General features: G+C 47.5%; 1 long non-coding RNA gene across 1 annotated transcript; it reads left to right on the plus strand.

The window, feature by feature from the left end:
* Positions 1–796: 796 nt before the first annotated feature.
* On the plus strand, positions 797–2,264 carry LOC310764225. The gene is made up of 2 exons (XR_014549086.1): positions 797–977; positions 2,145–2,264. It is a non-coding gene; the product is annotated as an uncharacterized lncRNA (long non-coding RNA).
* The last annotated feature ends 10,233 nt before the right edge of the window (positions 2,265–12,497 follow it).

Genomic DNA, 12,497 nt, shown 5'->3' on the forward strand with positions numbered 1-12,497 from the left:
CTGGATCTTTATAGCAAGCTTTCTACAAAGATCCCATTTTTTTATATTCTGGGTCACTAAAAACAAATCTAGGCCCTGTCATTCCACATAGTATATTTCTGGAAACTTCTTTTTTCTTTATTTTTGTTCATCACTGCTTGCAGGAGGGGGAGCAGGAATACTGTATAGTTCATGGCAGTGAACAGTATAAAATAAAATACAATGCATCAGTAGATCAGAATCAGTAGATCAGATGGCTATATCAACATAGCAAGATGACCCTCTGGGAAAAGCCTGGGTGAAAAGGTACATTTTAAGCAGGCACCTAAATACCAATACTGTGGTGTCTGCCTGTTTTTCATTGGAATCACATTCAAAAGTGCAAGAATAACAATTTTGATATTGGCACACATAAGACTAACCTCAGAAGTCTATACTAAGAATGTGTATCCTGATGTGGGAAAACCGCACCTGAGGTCAGTTGCCCAGCCGAGTCCTTTACTCATTAACTGTGATAGAGTGACACCCAAGAATTATCTAAAAGCAAAACTTTTATTTCTTGCTTGAGCAGGAAAGGTTACAGCAGTGATCAGGAAATTAATCAGAGGGTGAACCCTGATCTGTTTACACAACAGTTTTTATAGTCATATAGGTTGCACATTCGAGACATCCCGAAATAGTCTTACTGCCAGCTTGACCACAAAGACAGAAGTTTCCACTAGCTATGTATTTCCTGTTTATACCCTTGTTTTAAATGTCATGCCCTTGCACACTCTTAAACCTTTAATTTACACACACACACACCCTTATGGTTTGCACTTTCTCTGTTCCTCTTTTAAGTTTGCATTTCAGCGTGATAACAGTGCGAATACATGATTATGTTGTAAGCCTGCAACAAGTTGGCATTTGTCTTGCTTCAATTATGACGAAGATGGAGGTGGTCTTGCTTCAGTTGCAACGCTCCCAAAGATCAAAATGACAAGGCAATGGTATACAAAGTAAGGCATTCCTGGAAGTAACCTGGTCCCAACTTATACTGGCCAGTGCAGTATATGCTAATAGCAAGACAATAAACTTGGCCTGGTAGCATATTGGCAACCAATGCAGCAGCAATTTCAGCACAGGTATTATATGCTGTTACTAGGGCATCGCCTACAGTCTTTCTGGAGCATTCTACAACAGCTGCAGCTTCCGAGTAGACATTGAGAAGCGCCCCACATAGAGTGCATTGCAGTGATATAATCTAGAGGTGATTGATGTCTGGACTATTGCTGTTGTTATCCTATCCAGGCAAGGCTGCAGCTATTGCACAAGCCAAATATGGCCACCTTCAACTCCAATGACAGATGGATTTGAGGGCAGCTCAAGGCTACACACTGAACTTTATGATTGAGGGAAATGTGCTACCATAAGCCCAGACTTCACCAGTGATGCCACTTTGACCAAATACCAAGTTGAGGGTGTGCCTCACTCTGTGCATTTGGCTGACAATTTGGGACAACCCCATGGTTGTCACGGAGGCCATGAAGTCTCAAGCTGGCCTCCCTGTGAATGTTGAAGTCTCCTGGGTTCTTCCAACAACTCATTGGAAGCCATCTGCACCAGCTCTGTTGGGGAAGCTGCTGGTTAGTGAAATGAGCCACTAACAATCTGCAACCTGTCTCTTCAGCCCAACTCTAGATCAAGATCCTCAAGCCCATTTCCAAGCCACCATGTTTTCCTGATAATGGAGATAGACATCCTATGAATATAGCAACACACAAAATCACGTGATCCCCCTATCTAACCTTCCCCCAGTGTAGATAATCCACTACAGCAATACGTACCAAAATCAGTCCGGAATCTAAATTGGAATGGAACCATATAATCAGTTTCATCTAAAACCTCTGGAGCGTCATTGCTACAACTTGCTCATGTACCCTGTCCATGCTCACTTAGGTTGAACATCCCCTTTATTTAGTTTGAAGAAATGTTTCACATAATTCAACATGGCATTTTACCTTCTTAAATAATCTGGTGACTGCAACTGGCTACCTCGACGTTCACCCGATTCCCAAATATTCATGCCTAAATTAATAGCAATGCCAATATTGATACAAAAGTACTTCCAACTGTCATGAAAAATGTGCATTAATTATTACTCTCTGATGCCTGTTTTCAACCAGCTACCATCTTGTTACCAACCATGGGATAAATGAAGGGACTTCACTGGAAAATGATGATCTGGCCACAGCTTTTCATAGTTCATTATGTTTACTTAGTTTGAATGAAATTGCTAAAGACTGCCTTTAAGTAACTGTCTTTGGTTTGGGCTACTTGGTGTTCTAAGGTTTTCTGGGCTAAAGCTAGGCTATTTTCCCTGTATTTTAGTCAGTTACTTAAAAGATTTATATTTTGCCTTTTGAATCAATGATCCTCTGAGGAATATCACATTTAATTGAAATTGTTAGAATGCTGGAGTATGGTGTGTCATCCCCCCACCCCCAAGCATAAGAACTATTATTGCTGTAAATGTTAACATACCATATGATGTGGGTGAAAGCACATCCAAGGTTCAGACATGGCTGAGTCACTTTGTCCCAGCAATGATGAGAGAGTCCAAGAAGCACTTCTTTCAAACAGGCAGAATCAGATTTTATTTCAAGCTACAGACAAGAAAGGTTGCTTGACAAGCAAACAGCAAAGCTTGTTCAGAGCTGGAAAACCTCAGATGGGTTTCCAAATCCGTTTATACATACAAGTAAATGAGATAATATTTCCACAATAGGTAACCACCAGAAATTCTCTGTATATGTCTACTTAACCACTTCCTACAGAATTAAGGCTGTGTGGACAGTTTCCCCCCACAGGGCACCAAACCTCCTCACAACACCATATTATGAAACACATGCAACAGCAATCTGGGCTCATGCCTTTGTTGCAAGGAATTTTAAAGTACATGTGGCCCACTCAAATTGTGTCCAAGAATTGACAGACGCAGCAATGGAGAAAAAGAAAGTGGTATTTTATTGCTGAGCAATAATGACCCAGTGGAATGATTTCCAAAGACTGGACGCCGCCGAAGCTCTAGCGCCCTAAGGCTTTATACCTGAGTACATACATCATAAAACATGACATAATCGTATATAATCGCATATGGCAGCAAAAATCAAACCAATGAGCACATGCATAAACCTTGCCCCTGACCATGTAAAGAATCCTCCCCAACTTCTGCTTTCCTCAGACGGTACATCAGCCTGACCTTTCCCCTGATTTATAGTAAGAAAGGAGAAAAGAAACTTATTTGCCCATTACAATGTTGGTAACCCTCCTACACACTATCCACAGGGACATGGTGGTTAGCGTTTTCCTGTTTTTAGCCGCTGAGGGGCTTGCCTGGACGGAGGAAAGTACCAGCACATCAGATTTATTGCTTCCTAGTATGTTGGCGAACCATTGAGTGCATTAGAAGAACGGGGGGAGGGAGAAATGGGGCAGAGGTCATTTTGGATTTCTAAAATCTAAGCATTTAGCTCTGCAGAAGCCTTCATGATTCAAACACCCTTCGTATACATGGATATATAGAAATCATAAAGATATATGGTTATATATGGATATATGATTATATAGAAATCATAAGGGTAAAATTCATCCAGGTAGTCCTGCTTCACCTTAAGCTTTTGATGCTAGCAAGCATAACTGAGATGGAGATGGCTACACAAGATGGAGTCGGTCTTGCTCATGCATATAAAAATGGATCTTCCATTCGCCCATCTCACATATATGCAGCCTTTTCAATAATTATAAAAATGTAGGTATAAAGTTTAAGATTAAAATAGCTTACACATAAGTTTAGAAATCTGCAATGAAGTACATAATAAAAAGTCTGCTATCCACTTGATTTTAAGTTCATCTGAGAAATCAAGAAAATTCATGCTTCCTAACTGATGGTGGATGGGGAGAGAAATGGGAAAATGGCATGGGAATGTATGTTGGAAGAGGTCTTACTTTTTTTTTTAAAACAGGTCTTGCTTTTAAGATTAAACAATGTAGTTTTGAGATCTAAAGCAAATGCCAAAGTCTGTATCAGTATATTGGGATGCCTCAATCACAATGGAGATAATTTTGGAAGGATATTTGACTTTGGAGAAATGCTGATAAGGAGGAATTGTCCGACTACGTATTTGTTTAGCTACTGCTGATCATCCTCTGAGACACAGGAACAAAACTTTTTTAATTATCAAGGGAGGGTCTGCATAAACTGACAAAGCCATCTAAAAGGACTCAGGTTACTGAATCAACATTAGATACACTTTGGACCTACTAGTGTCTGTTCTAAACCTGGTTTTGAGAACACTTATTTAATGAAAATTCAACTCTACACCTATTTACTGGCACTGTGGGTTAAACCACAGAGCCTAGGACCTGCTGATCAGAAGGTTGGTGGTTCAAATCCCCGCGACGGGGTGAGCTCCCGTTGCTCAGTCCTTGCTCCTGCCAACCTAGCAGTTCAAAAGCACGTCAAAGTGCAAGTAGATAAATAGGTACCGCTCTGGCGGGAAGGTAAACGGCGTTTTCGTGCGCTGCTCTGGTTCGCCAGAAGCGGCTTAGTCATGCTGGCTACGTGACCCGGAAGCTGTACGCCGGCTCCCTCGGCCAATAAAGCAAGATGAGCACAGCAACCTCAGAGTCAGCCACGACTGAACCTAATGGTCAGGGGTCTCTTTACCTTTTACCTTTTAACCTGCATTGAAATACATGAGGCCTACTTGTGAGTAGAAATGCACAGAATTGCAATGTAATGCACTTTTAATCTGAAAATGCACCCATCTGTGAGCTAAGTCGCTATTGTATGGATAAATTTCTAAAATGGGAGTTGGTAAAAGTCAGCTTGCTGAGAGAGCCAAATTTCCTGCCTCCAAATTAGAGAATGCCCCAAGCCATTTTGATACCTGAGGCAGAAATTTAAAATCTGCCTCCTCTGATGGCACTGAAAAATATATTAAAATAACTGAATGGTGCCTTTTAATAGTACCTAAAATCTGCTGCTTCGCAGTGCAATCCTATCCTTACTTACTCAAGCCCCACTGAATGGAGGTTTGCAGCCTTAGCCTGCCTAACAAGAGGAACAGTCATGATCCTCGTTATTAAAGACTTAGCAAAAGTTACTTTTGTACATATTCACAGTTCTTACTTATTTCTTCACCTGTTCCACGTCTAAGCGTTCGACCATTGAGCTCAGGTTATAGAATTGTGCTTTCCTCTCCTTCCTTATTTCTTTCCCCACCCCATGGGTGGACTGATAAAAAAAAAGGAAAACCATCAGCAAAGCCCTTTCTGTCCCTGGGGCAGGAGAGGGGGTTGCGGTCTAGCCCCTCCCCCCCTTCGGCGCGGGGGCTGTCGTAGCCCCCGCGAGAGGTGAGGGAATCCCTGGGCGTGCTCGCAACCCTGGCCTCCTATCGGAGGGCCGGGGGGAGGCGGGGCTTAAGCTAATTTAAGCCGGGCACGCCCAGGGTCCACCCTCTTCTCCCCTGAGCAGCCGAGAGGTTTTGGATCTCTTACCCGGTCTTCCTCAAGCCTGTTCGAGCGGCGTGGGATTTGCTTTTTTTTTTTTCTTCTTTTTTTTTTCAACTGCGTTCAGCTGCCCTCACCTTCAGCCGGAGCTGAAATCACTAGCGGGACCTCGGTCTTTGCTGGAGCTGGAATCTCGATCCCGCGCTTGGAAAGGGTAACACGCGCTTGCCAGGTCTCCCTCCGCTGTGCGGTTCATTTAAACCTCCTTGCTCTTTGGAGCCGATTCCTCCCCTCGCCTGCTGCCGCTTCGTGCGTCCTTCTCCCCCTCCTTTAGCCCTCCTCCCCCTCCTTTCTTTTGTTTGTCCTTTTAAAAAGCAAACCCTGAATCCTTGTGTGCCGAACCCTGTCTGCTTGGTGCTAGCAGTTTATTTTCAGCTTCCTTTCTCGCTCCCCCGTTTCCCCCTTACCTCTGCGGAGCTCCGTGCTGGTTGCTATAGAAGCTTGTGGGCGTCACATGGTGAAGGCTCAGAAGCCATTTTAGCTAAGGGCAGACCAGCAACCTCATCCACCCTCCGGCCGCCACTTTGAGGAGCCTTGTGGTGAAGGCTTGGTAGCCATTTTAACTGAGGGCGGAACAGCGACCACCCCCACCTTCCTACCACCATTTTGGGGGAGGCCCAAACCACAGGGCGTCATTGTTTTGACGCCACATGCTGAAGCCTGAGGGGCCATTTTGAGATAGGGCAGAGTGCACTGGCCGCCATTTTGAGAAACCACGTGTGAGGACAGGGGCAGCCATTTTGTGTAAGGGCAAGGGCCTGGCAATTACTTTTGATCGTTAAATTAATTCTCGCCTTCCTATTTCTCAGAACTTGTAGATATTTTCATTGGGCATTGCAGCTTCATTGGATGTAGCTGGTTGTTGTAGGGCTGCACATTTATTTTCAATTGAGGAGCGTTTGTAAGCTTTTCTTCCAGCGTTTTCACGCAAACTCCTGGTGAACATCGCCATCTAGCGGCGGCAGTGATATTAGCAGCTTTATTGGAAGTGTTATTTTTATGCCTTTAATTTGCCTGCAGCCTGTAATTGTTTGCTTATCAGGTTGCTTATTTGCCTAGTTATTTTGTTCCTTTGTTCACCTAATTCTAAGTTAATTTTTTTACTTTAATTCGGCAGCAGTCTGTAATTGTGTGCTTATCAGGTCGCTTATTTGCCTAGTTATTTTGTTCCTTATATTACTTAATTCCTAGTTATTTTATTCCTTATCAGGTTGCTTATTTGCCTAGTTATTTTGTTCCTTTAATTACTTAATTCCTAGTTATTTTACCCTGTGGTTGTGTACCTATCAGGTTTGCTTATTTGCCCAGTAGTGCTAGATAGTATATTGGCTTTAGCAGATTAAATACTAGCTAAGCTTTGTTACCTCCTGGAAGTTAAGCTCCTGTTTCCCTCAATAATAGAGAGTCCCCCTGGTGGTGCAGCAATAAAACTGCTAGCACATTTGCAAAGCTAAGCAGGGTCCGATGTGGTCTCAAATTGGATGGGAGACCAGGTGCTGAAAAGTTAAACAGAAGATTACTAGATAAAGGTGGAATATATTTCATTTTACTGTTTTACTACAAAGTATAATACCTGCACTTTTAGTCTCATACATTGAGATTGACTGGTAGGAGGAGTAGCTCAGGCAAGTAAAACACATAGTTATTTCTGTGATTTACATTTATAAGTGGGACTTAATTAATACTTTCGCAGGCAACCGTTTAGCAATCATTCAAACTGGGTGCTATTTGCCTGAATTTCTCTGAGTGTCTCAACAGCGGGGCCAGTGGTGGTTATCAGCACTCTGGTCACAGCTAGCCCGTCCCAAGGTGGTAGTGCAACCAGGGGGGGAATTGCTGAACAGTGCGGTGTAGATAATTTTGAACTACATTTCACCACAATAGGTAATTCGGAAATAAATAAATAAATTAAATAAATAAATAAATAAAATAAAATATACAGATCCTAAATTTTGCTAGTCCAAGCCTTGGTGCTGTGTGGCAATACTGAACAAGAATCACGCATAGTTCATTATGGCTTCCGACGGAAACCAGCAGTCTACCACTGGCAGCAGCCTGCCGGCCCCCTCCACAAGTAACGATGGTGCGCAAACGGCAGTTATAACTTGTGACCCACAAACGTTAAACCAGTTCTTCAGGGTGTTCGAAACCCTTTACAGACAGTGTAGACCCGGGTCAGCGGCGCTGCCAGCGCTGGAGCCAACGCAGGACGTAATTCCTGATACTCCACCCCCCATCCAGGGCCTGCCTGGTTCCTCGGCTGCACCGTCGGCTATGGCCCAACAGGGTCCATCAGTGGCTGCCGCCCAGGCGCCTGCCCCGGCAGCGGGTGCTCAGCCAGACGCCGCAGCTAGTGGGCGTCCCGGAGCGCGGGCGCAATCTGCCCGCTCCAGAAAAACCACGCAGGCTGCCAGTAAGGGCAAGGCCCCAGCAAAGGGCAAAGGTAAGGGGAAGGCACCCAAGAAAGGGAGCGGCGGTAAAACCATCTCTCAAGCTATAGGTACACCAAGTGTCTTTCAGGAGCAGCAGGTGCACAGTTCCACCGAGGACAGCGCGGGTTCTGGCTCCGAAGGGGTAACAGTGGAGAATCAGCCTTCTTGCTCAGCGACCGACGCCTCTTCTAGCACGCCACAGGGGGGTAAGAGGAAGGCCAAAAAGAGGCACACGTCGGCTAGGAAGAAGAGGAGCAGGCATTCGGATACCGAGGAGGAGGAATCAGGTACGTCCTCATCAGACTCGGATTCTGAGGGGCCTATGGATGGTTATTGGGGAATTGGGGAGTCGAATCATGGGATCCCCCTATGGGCCCATGAAAGGAGAGCCAATTCCCACCGTAAGGTTTTTAACGGGGTGCTGTATTGGAAGGATGGGGCATTGGTGGAGGATGTTAAGGTTGCCACCAATCAACCCACGGACTTCATTTTGGGGAACCACTTGTCACATAGGAAGAGGAATAAAATCCTCAACGGGGATTACGTGGATATTTTCACTCTACTCCCTCCAACAAAAATTACAGGTAAAGGTGAGAAGAGACGATCTTATGGTAGAAGGAGGTATAGAACGCCCAGGGCGGAACGCACATTCGATAACTGGTTAGACGGGTACCAGGTTTTTATGGGTGTAGTGTGTGCAGCTTATCCCCACCGCGCCATGGATTTAGTGGCTTACCAGGCTCATGTGAGGCGGGCGCGTGCGCTAGCAGGCGAAAATGCTGCTTTGACGTACGACGAGAACTTCCGAAGGAATGCTTCTCTCCACCCCACCACGCGATGGGACCTTACAGATCCTAACTACTGGGGAGAGGATGTAAACCCCTACATCGAGAAGAAAAGTCAGGAGGCGGCGAAAGTGGGTAAGATTGAGCCAAAGAAACGTCGGCAATGCTGGGAATTTAACAGGGGCGTATGCTCTCGCCCCTTCTGTAAGTATCTGCACGAATGCGAGCAATGCTGGGGTAATCACCCCGCTTCTGCGTGCTTCAAGAATAAGCAACAGCCCTTTCGGGGGGGCAGGGGGTACTTCCATAACAATCCCAGAGGTGCCCCCGGTGCATCCCGTCAAGGTCCCGGCAATCGCCAGTAACACTGACTTAGGTTTGGCATTCACCCCCGTTCGCCTTCAGCCACTCAAAGACCTTTTGGAACAGTATCCTGATAAGGCCGCGGCAAAATACCTGTGGGAGGGGTTTTCTTCGGGATTTAGGATCCCGGTGGCCACTCCACCAAGCTCCAGGGAGGCGGGCAACCAAAAATCTGTGAGGGAACGGCCCGACATAGCCAAAAAGAAGATAGAGAAAGAAATCACGGCTGGCAGGGTGGCTGGTCCCTTTCCCGAACCGCCTTTCCAGGGGCTTCACCTCTCCCCGCTGGGCATTGTGCCAAAAAAGGCCCCAGGGGAATTCCGCATGATCCACAACCTCTCTTATCCTAGGGGGGGTTCGGTAAATGATGGGATTCCTCAGGAGCTTTGCACAGTGAAATACGCTTCATTTGATCAGGCCGTGAGGATGATCCGTCGATTTGGTCAGGGTGCTTTCCTTGCAAAATGCGATATAGAGTCTGCCTTCCGCCTCCTTCCGGTTCATCCGGAGGACTTCAAATGGTTGGGATTTAAATTTGACGGCGCGTATTTCATTGACAAAGCTATGCCCATGGGCTGCTCTGTTGCATGCGCGGCCTTCGAGTCTTTCAGCACGTTCCTTGACTGGGCACTGCGTAACAGAACGGGGTCGTCTGGCGTCTCGCATTACCTGGATGATTTTATTTTGGCCGCGGATAATAAGCCACGTTGCTCATCTCTGCTAGATGCTTTTACATCCCTAGCCGGCGAACTAGGGGTACCCCTAGCCGCCGAGAAGACAGAGGGTCCGGCCACATCCCTAGTCTATTTGGGCATCGAATTGGACACCATAGCCCAAACTTCTCGCTTACCCGTTGAAAAATTGGTGGCGCTCAGAACAACCATACAGCAGCTCTTGCCCCTAAAGAAAGTAACATTGAGACAGGTCCAATCCCTGCTGGGGCATTTAAATTTCGCCTGCAGGGTGGTTGCCCCAGGGCGGCCATTTTGCGGGCGTCTGGCGCGACTGGCGGCGGGCCTCAAAGCACCCCAACACAGGGTGCGGCTATCCAAACAGGTGAAGGCTGACCTAGGGGTTTGGTTACAATTCTTGGAAAAGTACAATGGGATATCATTATGGCAGGATACCCTGCTTCTCAGTGCCGACTTTCAAGTTCAATCTGACGCAGCCGGGTCCTTGGGTTTTGGGGTTTACTTCCGCGGCCAGTGGCGTGCTAAACGGTGGCCCACAGATTGGCAAAATCAACCCATTACCAGGGACCTTACCTTCCTGGAGTTCTTCCCGATTGTTGTGGCTGTACATCTGTGGGCGGATCAGTTTCGGAATCACAGGGTTTGCTTTAACACTGACAACCAAGCAGTTGTAGCGGTTCTCTCAAGGCAGTCTGCGCGGTCCACCAGGGTGGGTGACCTTTTGCGGGCCTTTGTCCTGCTGTGTCTGGAACATAACATTTATTTCTCGGCCAAATTTGTGCCTGGCATTAATAATGATATCGCGGATGCTCTATCTCGTTTCCAGATGGAGCGCTTCCGCTCGCTAGCGCCAGAAGCGGACCAATCATCGATGCCTTTCCCGGAGCATCTCTGGAGGATTGGGAGCGAGATATAATGAAGGGAGTATTCGGTGCAGTGGCCCCGTCCACAATGAGGTCGTATAAGAAGGCGTGGGTGGAATTTTTAAAATTTCGGGCGCGCACCCCTGGCCCAAGTAAACACTCCATTCCCTCAACCAGGGAGGTGCTCCGCTACTTGGCACACTTGAGGGCGTTAGGCCGGGCCCCTAAGACACTCAACATTCACTCAGCGGGGATCTCGTACTTCTGTAAAACATTTTTTGAAAAGGACCCATGTGCAGCCTTCATCGTGCGCAAAGCCTTGCAGGGATGGCGCAGGCAGCAACCCCCTGGCGCGGACAGTAGGCGACCCGTAACTTACGAGATACTTTGTAAGATCCACAAGGCCCTTCGTCAAATTTGCTGGTCAAAATACGAAGCGCGTTTATTCTCTGCAGCGTTTTCCATTGCTTTCTTTGGCGCACTACGCGTAGGCGAGGTAGTGTGCGAAGGGGAAGCCACCCAGCCTCAGAGGGGAATTTTGTTGGGCGACCTGACCCTCTCTAGTACCGATCTCGTGGTGCGGGTCCGAAACTCCAAGACAGATCAGCAAAGCAAGGGGGCCCTGCTTCGGCTCCAGGCGGTATATGGCAGGGGCCCTTGTCCGGTTCGGGACACGCGGCGTTTTCTTTACTTAAGGCCTGTCGGCCAGGGTCCGCTTCTGATACATGCGGACGGATCTCGCCTTACTAGGCACCAATTCACCAGGGTTATGCGGTCGGCGCTGTCGACGTGTGGTTTTCCAGCGTCTGAATTTGCTGCACACTCCTTCCGTATTGGTGCAGCCACCTCTGCAGTACATATGGGGCTCCCCACGGAGAGAATCAAGGAAATGGGGAGGTGGAAATCTAACGCGTACAAAACATACGTGAGAAACAATTTGTGACTGTGTGTTGCACCCCTGACCTCCACCCGCCTTTTCTTTGCTTTTCAGAGCCCTCGAGACTGCGCATTTGGTTGGTCGGCCACAGCATCGTGCACTGGGCCAAGTTTCATGCCTTGCGAACTGGACTGGGCGGCAACCTGAGTTTACATCCCAGGGTGGAGCTGGTTTGGATAGCGCGTAGAGGGATGCGCTGGAGCGAATTCAAACCGGTGGTGATGGCCAGGGCTGCGGCTGAGGGGCCGCCAGACGCCCTTGTGATTCAATTGGGGGAAAATGATCTCGCATATCGCAAGGCGATTGATCTGAGGTGGCACATTTTTGACGACCTGACAGAGTTGGTCATTGCATACCCACATGTTACAATAATGTGGTCCTCATTGCTGGAGAGGAGGACATGGAGAGATTGCGGGAGCCCAGTCGGAGTCAACAAGGCGAGAAAGGTTTTAGAACGAGCGGTGGAACGTAGAGTGGCGGATCTGGGCGGGTTTGTCATCAGACACCCGAGCATCCAGTTCAGCAATGAGGCCCTCTACAGGAAGGATGGCGTGCATCTGTCTGATGCGGGGAACGAAATTTGGTTGGGTGACATCATCGCAGGAATTAGGTCTTGGGTTCAGGGGTTTCCATAGACGAGCATAGGAGTTGGTTGCAGGGTTGAAGGTATTGGCGGCGAGCTTTGCTCGAGTGGCGGTTAGGCATTGGCTGGGGTTCTATGGTTAGTCGAATGGTTGGGGGGGAAGGAACGCCATCACCTTCCCCAGGTAATGGGGTAGTCCGGTACAGGACTCCGAGGGGCGTTGTCTTGTCCGAAACCTGTCTAGGTAAGGGCCCCCGGCACGCCCAAGCGGTGACACCCGCGGGGGCCCTAGTTGGCGTACTCCAGCAGG

The sequence above is a fragment of the Podarcis filfolensis genome, assembly GCF_964270895.1.
Source record: "Podarcis filfolensis genome assembly, chromosome: 6".
In the NCBI taxonomy this organism is placed as follows: Eukaryota; Metazoa; Chordata; class Lepidosauria; order Squamata; family Lacertidae; genus Podarcis; species Podarcis filfolensis.